The sequence below is a fragment of the Solanum tuberosum genome, unplaced genomic scaffold (genome assembly GCF_000226075.1).
Source record: "Solanum tuberosum cultivar DM 1-3 516 R44 unplaced genomic scaffold, SolTub_3.0 scf00037, whole genome shotgun sequence".
Classification (NCBI taxonomy): domain Eukaryota; kingdom Viridiplantae; phylum Streptophyta; class Magnoliopsida; order Solanales; family Solanaceae; genus Solanum; species Solanum tuberosum.
In genome coordinates this window covers 114,973-124,425 of record NW_006238961.1, presented here as the reverse complement: position 1 = coordinate 124,425, position 9,453 = coordinate 114,973, and positions in this window count along the sequence as shown.

Sequence of the window (9,453 nt, the reverse complement as noted above, 5' to 3'; positions counted from 1 at the left end):
ACAAACTAGCTTGTTACTACGGACGAATAGGTTAAGCATTATTTATAAAGAAGCTTTTAGTGGTGGATCTTTGGTACAATATTGATATGTTTAGGTGGTGAAATGTATCTCGAGGATTTTAAATGAGTGGGGATTTCATCGTAAGCTCCATGAAAGTGGATCGATATTAGGATGACAAGCTTATAGTTAAAGGTAGTCTCAACGAGTATGTTTGTATGCTTGTGTGAAGGTAATTGAGAATTTTAGTAAGAAAGTGCGTATAAAATTGGGTTAGTCCATTGGATTTTATTGGCATAAGTGGGTTTATGGTGTCATGTTGATAATAAGGTTGACTTCGTGATGATGACAATGTCTAATGAGCATAACGATAATAAGAATTTGTTATGAAATTGTGATTAAGATGTAACTATATGATGAGAATTGTTGGTTAAACGAAATTTTGTATTGTAATGAAAGTATCTAAGGTTGTGGGTTGCTACTATTACGTGAGTAGCGTGATTGCATGGAAAGTTGTAGGAGGTGCTAAGACACCGCTCAAATGGAATTGAAATGAACTAAAGTCACAAATAAAAAGAATTAATGGGATGTAGTTTAGCTTTCGAAAAGAGGTGAGAGCAAGAATATTTTCTCTTATTGCAAAGGCCAAAGATGTATCTTCAAAGGGATTGAGAATTGGGTTCATAGACGCGTGGTTTCATCTGTTTTTCTCTACTTATGGTAATAGTGTCACGGGTTCATCAGATTGATTAAAAACTACTAGATAAAACTTGAGAAAGGAGTGTATGGATGTTCAACTCAAGTGTGATGATAAGTTCTTTTTTTGGTTTGAGTAGATAATGAGTATGGTCGGATTTTTAGTGAAGGATATGATAAGATCGATGGAGAGGCAATTAATGAAAAGTTAAGATACATGAATTCATAAAAATATTCAGTGTATTAGCTAATGTTGATAGATAATGGGATTAGGCTACATAGTTGAAATCAGAATTCAAGTTTTCCTTTACGAGTTTACATTCGTGGTAGTATGTTTTGTAGAGTATGAATTTGTAAGGTAAGAAATGATCGATTTCATCGGGTATTGACCATTTTGAAGGACTTGTGCATGGTTTGGGTCTTAATATTTGTTACTTTTGATTGTTAAAGAACCTAAGGAAGAGTTTTACTTAAAAGTGATGGTTTAGAGTATAAGAGAAAATTTCATGGGTTATCGGTCAAAGGGTAAGACTGGTAAGCGAGTCAATGAAAGAAAAAAAAGAGTCTGGTGTATTGAAGAGTTCACAATATTTAGAATTTTGCGTCATGAGAAGAATTTAAGAAAAGTTAAGGAATAAGACCTCTCGTATATACCCTTGGTTCAGAATTGAAGGTTATATGAATTTTTTCCTTTGACTTAAGATATGACTAGGAGATGTGAACATGTTCGGCACATACTTACTAGGTGTGTAAGATGGAGTTTTAGTTTGGGTGACAAACAATGATGTGTAGAAGATTCTATAGGGTTATGTCGAGCTAGATTGTTCAAATTATGATAGGTAACTTATGGATCTTCAACGGTGTGAACCTACAGTTTTACATGGTTAATGAGGATTTTGAGAAGATTGAAAGTACTTTTTTGATGGGACGATATAGAATGTTATGATGTGTTACATAGGCATTTGATGGTGAGTAGAGGTTATGAGCTTATAGTATACAAAATTATTGGAGTGATCAAGAATTTCTCTAAGTTTTAACATGAGGTATATGATAGGTTGAATGGTAATTGAAACTTGGTATGTGAAAGATTGTGTGGAGTTGAATTTGGGTGTGATTTAAAAGTTTTATCTCGATAGAAAGGTACAATCAAATTTGAAATTAGTGCTATTTGCCTTGTATGGGACTCGTATTTATCATAAAATGCTTATTTGGAAAGAGAGAGCCATAGTTAAGAACTTTTGGAGGTGACAATGTGTTTGCTAAGCTGAATTAGATATTAGTGAAGGTTTGAGAATAAGGTAAATGATCGAAGTGGTTGTGATATTTGTTAGTATTGAGAGTGTGGGCATCAGTGGAATGATATGAAGAGTATATGGAGTCTAATAAATTGAGTATGTGTACAATTGTAATGAGGACCAGACTGATTGATTGTGGGTAGCTAAAAATCAAGGAGATGGAGTTAACTGAATGAAAATGTTTGATATGGGCACTATGGAGAGTGTAATTTGTGTTATTCAACCTTGGTTCCTTACATGCTTATGTGACCATCTATTTTGTTATGGACATGATTTAGAGTATGATTCACTATCTATGCCCACACTTTTTTTCCCACTTAGGTGGATGAATTCCTAGTGGTGGATCGGGTGTACCGATCTTGCGATGTCGTCTTGGTAGGATAGGATGCTTGGAAAAACTTGGTCATTTTAGATATGACATATTTGGTGTGTTCTTGAAGTAGTTGAAGTATTCAAGTAGTTCTACACACACAACCTTGCTTATGAGAACTTATATAAGAGCTACTATATATGAAGAGTTAAAACTGTCTAAGAGTGTTGTTAGAGGTTTTGCATTTTTAAGTGTATCGCTTGTTGGTGTTTACTCGATCATTTTCTTCTTAAGATCAGGTGAGTTTGATTATCCTTGACGAGTACCCGATATTTAAATATCGAATTTTTATAACTTAAGCTCGTGAAAAGATCGTATTGTGAAAAGGAAATCTTGATAAGATTTGTGATGGTTTGTGTATTATGAGTGTGTGGTTGTTTGTTCAGGTTCACTTCTGGTTGTTGCCGATTTTGGTTCAAAAAATTTTCGTGGTTATTTATGAAAAGATTCACCTTGAAGATTGTGGTATGGTCTAGTGTGTTTTGGTTCAGATATTATTCATGAGTTAGTTTGTGGCTTGATAATCACTCTTGATTTATAGATCTTCAAAAGTTTGATTCAAAAGTTCAGTTTTTAGTAGTTGATCTTGATGGAATGGTCTTAAGGAGGAATTCACTTAGAGAGATGAACACCGATGGGTAGGTCATAATTAAGCTTTTGGTAACGTCGGTTATTCTTCCTTCTTCTACCTTATGTTCGAGGACGAACATGGTTTTTAGTGGTGGATAATGTAATGACCCGAAAAGTCATTTTTGAATTTTTTATATAAAATTACCATTTTACCCCTCCAGATAGTTGTTTTGAATCATTTCTGATCAGTCGGTGAAGTTGATTTGAGAACTTTGAACTATTCGTGTAACTATAGTTAATTAATTTACGGATGATTTTAGATAATTAATTTAATTGGTAGTTAATGGACTAAATTGATAATTTATTTAACACCCTATACTATTTGACTCATATTTATTAAAAATAAGTTACTAGGGTTTGTCACTTTTAATACATAATTTTAATTAGAAAAAAAAAAGAAAAGAAAGGGGCGGAGAAACTTGCCTCACCGGACGAATGGAAGAGGAAAACATCTTGTTGCAGTGCATCTAATCCTAATTATTTTCTATAGCTAGCTATATATTGAATGGATGGCCATTTTCTTTTAGTTGACTAAGAATTTAAGAGTTTTTCTTTTTAATATTGAAGCCGTCAATTTGCCATGTTTTTGGGAGAATTAGTGGAGTGATTGCCTAATGATTAAGAAAAATGATAGATAACAATTGCTAGGAATAATGATTCATGAGTTTATGGTATATGTTTTAAAGGTACTGGAAAAAAATATGTAATATTATTTCGTGAGTTTGCATCCATTTTCCAAATTTTCCTATAGTTATCAAATTATAAGTCAAGTTTTGGTAATATTAGTATATTCCATTGAATAATAGATGTATTATAATAGGGATAAGGGTATGAAAAATATCTCAACTTTGATCGGATTTGTTGTTGCGATACTAAACTTTCATAAAGACCTATTACCTCCCTAGACTATTTAATACCGTATTTTTTACCCCTGAACTATTTAATAGTGTATTTTAAAGGTATATATGTGCCCACGTGGACACATAACTATTTATATTTTTGCATTATTTTTTTATGTCTACGTGGACAAATATATATGTTTAAAATACAGTATTAAATAGTCTAGGGAGATAATAGGTCCTCATGAAAGTTTAGTATCGCAACAGCAAATCCGACCAAAGTTGAGGTATTTTTCAAACTCTTATCCCATTATAATATATGAATACTATTAGAGTTATGATATGTGAGAAACTGAAACTTAATCTTAGGCTTGGAACTTAGGAACTCGATTATATATTTGGGTGAGTTTTTGGGTCTAGGCTAAACATATAGTAATATGGGTGTTGTTAGTTTTGAAATCTTATTGTGATTATGTACTTGAATAGATTGCATTGATTTGGAAGCTCAACAAAAAGAGAAGGCTCAAGTCCCAGAGTGAATTGTTGATTAATTGACGCAAGTGGATTTCTAAACCCTTGTTAAGTGCATAGAGTCGTGTATTTTCCTTGTGGTATGTGTTGTGGTAATAACTTGATTCCAATTGGTATCTGGCGATTCAAATTGGTATCTAACCTCCTTCACTTTTCTGTCTGCTGATGGTTAAACTAGGTTCAACGGCGTCAGGCCCGTAGCTCCCGCCAATGCTCCAACTAAGGAATCTGCAGCAAGAGGTCGCGATCGAGGCAGGGGTAGAGGAAGAGCTAGGGGTAGAGGCCAATGAAGGGTGGCACCTACTAGGGATTGAGCACTGGTTGGAGATGCTCCCAGAAATGAGGCCCCTCCTGTGCACCATGAAGATGTAGAGGAGAATGTGGAGGTTGAGGAGGATGAGAATATTGGACAAGAGGAAGAGGTGCTGGCTGACACTACATGTATTCCTCTCTTAGACCCAGTGTTATCTCAACATATCATGTCATTCTTGAAAGGATTGGTTGGTCCTGGAGTGCTTCCCTCTGTTCAATTAACTCAAGCTCCCGCCAATCCCCCTATTGCTATCATTGTCCCCAAGGTGGGTGGAACGGTAGGTAATGATGCTTTCTTCCGTCCACATGTTATGACTGGTAATGAACATGAGATGTTAACTAAGTTCTTGAAATTGAAACCGCCTGTGTTCCATGGTTCTGAGAGTGAGGACACATATGAATTCATTTTAGATTGCTATGAGAGGCTTCATAAGTTGGGAATTGTCCATCAGCATGGAGTTGAGTTTGTGACTTTTCAGCTTCAAGGCGAGGCTAAGCAGTGGTGGAAAGCTTATGTGGAATGCAGATCTTCAGCTTTACCCCCACTTACTTGGACCCAATTTCATGCTCTATATTTGGAGAAATATGTGCCTTGGACCTTGAGGGATAGTAAGAAGGATGAGTTCATGGCTTTGGAGCAAGGTGGTATGTCTGTGACTGTTTATAAGGTCAAGTTCCATTCTTTGTCTAGACATGCTACGCAATTGGTGACTACTAAGGAAGAGAGGATCCCTATTTGTTAAGGGACTAAATTCTGAGTTACATGTATTGTCTATTCACATGACATATGCAGGAAAAAACTTCAATGAGGTAACGAATTTTATGAAGAAAGTGGAGGGGGTGAAGCGAGACGGTCAGGATAAGGCATTGGCTAAGAAAGCCAAGAATTCAGGCAACTTTCAGGGTTCTTACTCCAGAGGTTCGGGAAGGCCAACTCTTGTAGCCCGACCAATTCAATTCGCTATGCCCGCTTCTACAGGTAATTACCCGGGAACTCTACCTCCGAATTAGATTCAGGATGGCCAGGGAGCCGCACCTTCAGCGGGCAGCAGACCATCTTTTGATCGTACATATTACAACTGTGGAGAACCTGGGGATATAAAGAGAGATTGTCCCCACCCGCACATGTTGGATTCCGTGCAGCAGCAATCTAGAGTAGTGGTACCCGTGGGAAATGGTAACAAGGGTCGAGGGTGTCCACAAAGTGGGAGAGCAGGAAATCAGCAAGGCCGCGGAGGTTGGGGAAATGATAACGCAGGAAGAGGTGCAGTGCAGCCGGGCAGGAAAGTCACCCGTCAAGATGACAGGGCTCACTGTTATGCCTTTCTGGGCAAGACCGAGACGGAGGCGTCTGAGGCAGTGATCACATGTACTATTCTTGTCTGTGACCGGATGGCTAATGTGTTATTTGATCCGGGTTCTACTTATTCTTATGTATTTGTGCGATTTGCCTTAGAATTTGCTATGATTGGTGATATACTTGATGCCCCCATCCATGTTTCCATCCTAGTTGGAGAGTCTATCATAGTCACCCATGTCTATTGTGTTTGTCCTATTTTGTTTATGGGTTTCCAGACTTGGGTTGATTTGGTTATTTTGGATATGATTGACTTTGATATAATCTTAGGCATGACTTGGTTGTCCCCCTATTATGTTGTGGTTAATTGTAATACTAATTATGTGACTCTAGAAATTTCGGGAAGGGAAAAGTTAGATTGGGAAGAGGTGTACAAGCCTAAGCAAGCTAAGATCATATCCTGCATTCGGGCTAGGAAACTGGTAGGGCAGAGTTGTTTGTCTTATTTGGCTCATATTCGGGATGTTAAGGTTGAGTATCCATCTATTAAGTCTATTCCTGTGGTGGCAGAATTTAGAGAAGTGTTTCCTAATGATTTGCTTGGTATACCTCCGGATAGAGATATAAATTTCTGCATTGATTTGGAACCTGGTACCCGCCGCATTTCTATCCCTCCATATCGTATGGCTCCGGCGGAATTAAGAGAGCTTAAGGCTCAAATACAAGAACTTCTTGATAAATGTTTTATCCATCCTACTGCTTCACCGTGGGGTGCCCCAGTTTTGTTTGTTAAGAAAAAAGATGGTAGTATGAAGATGTGTATAGATTATCGAAAATTGAACAGGGTCACCATTCGAAACAAGTACCCATTGCCAAGGATAGATGATCTTTTTGACCAATTTCAAGGTGCATCAGTTTTCTCTAAGATTGATCTAAGGTCTGGTTACCATCAGTTAAAGATTAGGCCTGAGGATGTGCCCAATACGACATTTAGAACCCGTTATGGGCACTATGAGTTTCTAGTTATGTCTTTTGGGTTGACAAATACGCCTGCAACTTTTATGAGTTTGATGAATGGTCTGTTCAAACCATTTCTAGATTCATTTGTTAGTCTTTATTGATGATATTTTGGTGTATTCAAAAAGTGAGGAAGAGCATGCCGACCATCTTTGTATTGTTCTGGGTGTTCTTGGGAAACATAAGTTATATGCGAAATTTTCTAAGTGTGAATTTTGGTTGATTTCGGTTGCATTTTTGGGGCATGTAGTTTCAAAAGAAGGGGTAATGGTAGATCCTCAAAAGATTAAGACGGTTAAGAATTGGGTTCGGCCTAGCTCTGTGACGGAAGTTAGTAGTTTTGTGGGGCTCGCTAGCTACTATCGTCGATTTGTGAAGAACTTTGCTTCTATTGCCACACACTTGACAAATTTAACCAAAAAGGAGATACCATTTGAATGGGCTGAAAAATATGAGGAGAACTTCCAAAAGCTCAAGACTATTTTGACCACCGCACCTATTCTAGCACTACCCGTTGAAGGTAGGGATTTTATAGTTTATTATGATGCTTCACATTCGGGTTTGGGTGATGTGTTGATGCAAGATAAGAATGTTATAGCTTATAAATCGCGACAGTTAAAGGTGCATGAGAGGAATTATCCAACGCATGATTTGGAGTTGGCAGCGGTAGTATTTGCTCTTAAGATCTGGCGGCATTATCTTTATGGTGTCAATTGTGAGGTGTTTAATGACCATCCAACTCTACAACATGTATTCACTCAAAAGGATTTAAATTAGAGAAAGAGAAGGTGGATGAAGTTACTTAAGGATTATGATGTAACACCCCGAATCCGAAAATGGACGACAAAACAGATTTCCAGAGGTTGCAGGTGCGACTCACGGTCGCTACCCACGGACCGGGCTGGTGGTCCGTAGTTCACACCTGAAACCTCCCCCAGAACTCAGCCCAAAAATTTGGCTAAGGGTAGACCTACGCTAAGACCTACAGACCGTAGGTCAGACCACAGTCCGTGGTCCAGGGCCGTAGGTCAGACCACCAAATTTCAGCCTGCAGTACTGATCGACGGATGACCAGCACAGACCATTAGTCAATTGATGGTCCGGCAGTCACTCCGAAAACAGTTAAGTCGGGGGTCTTTTGGTCTTTTCCTTATTCTTTTGACCCCTAAACTATGTCGTTTAGACCCTAAATTATGAGATTTTAGTCAGTTTAAGCCTAGAAACATAACTAGAACTTACCTACGTCAAATCATTAATCAAACTTAGAAAAATTAGAGCGTAAGAAGAGAAAAGAGTTCAAAAACGCAACAAGATTCAATCAGTTCCAGCCCGAAATCGAAAGATTTCTCCGTGGAATTCGTCACCATGTATGTGGGATTTCACTAGTGGGTTCTTTTCACCCATTAGGTCCCTAGATTTCAGTCAGATTCTTGATTCCCTAATATTAACTAGACCTAGGATTTCTAGAACTTCAGCAGATTATCATGAATTAGTTATTTATATGTTCCAAATCAGATTATCATGTTATTACTTCGTTTCTTGCATGAATTTCAGAACCCTAGCTTGGTAGTTCTTTAGTTATTGAATTTCACATGCTAGGTCAGATATTTCAGTATTTCAGATATACATGCCTCAGTTTGAATCTGTCATTATCAGTATATAAATGTGCATTCTCAGTTTACATGTTAGTTTTGAGCTATCCAGTATATTTCAGTAATTCAGTCATAATGTGTTAGTCGTGTAATCTATTGGGAGTAGCATAATACCGAGTTGGACTAGGTTCAGTCACCCATATAGTCCCAGAACTACGAGTCACGTAGGTTGTAAGTCCACTCTGTGGGCATCATTTTAGTGATCACGCCATCATGCCTCTACACCTTTGGCCAGGTGTATTGGGTCCTCTCGATGGGGCGTATACATCGGACTCCATATTTAGCTTATGCGGTTTTATTATCGGTTATTAGTAGCTCTCACAGTTCAGCCAGACTCCATTGCATTGACCACATTTCAGTATAATCAGTATTCAGCATTAGCATGTCTAAATTTGGTCATTGCATTCAGTTAGCTCAGTATTCATCAGATTCCATTGCATTGACCACATTTCAGTATAGTCAGTATTCAGTCTCATCATGTTATCATTTGGTCATTGCATTCAGTTAGCTCAGTGTTCAATATCTACATCATGTTCAGATTATACTCTTGCTTTATTGTTGGTTCAGTTATATGTTTATTTCAACTTTACTCTATCTTGCATGGTCAGTACCTTTCAAGTACTGACGCATACTCTGCGCTACATTTTCTCGTGATGTAGGTTCAGGTTCTCAACATCCAGATCATGCTTAGATCGGTCCCCAATCTCCAGTTCAGCAGCATCATTGGTGATTCCTCATTCTTCGAGGACAATAGTCATGTTATCTTTTCAGTATTTTAGTCTTTTAGTTTCAGTTTTGCTAGACTTAGCTGGGGCAT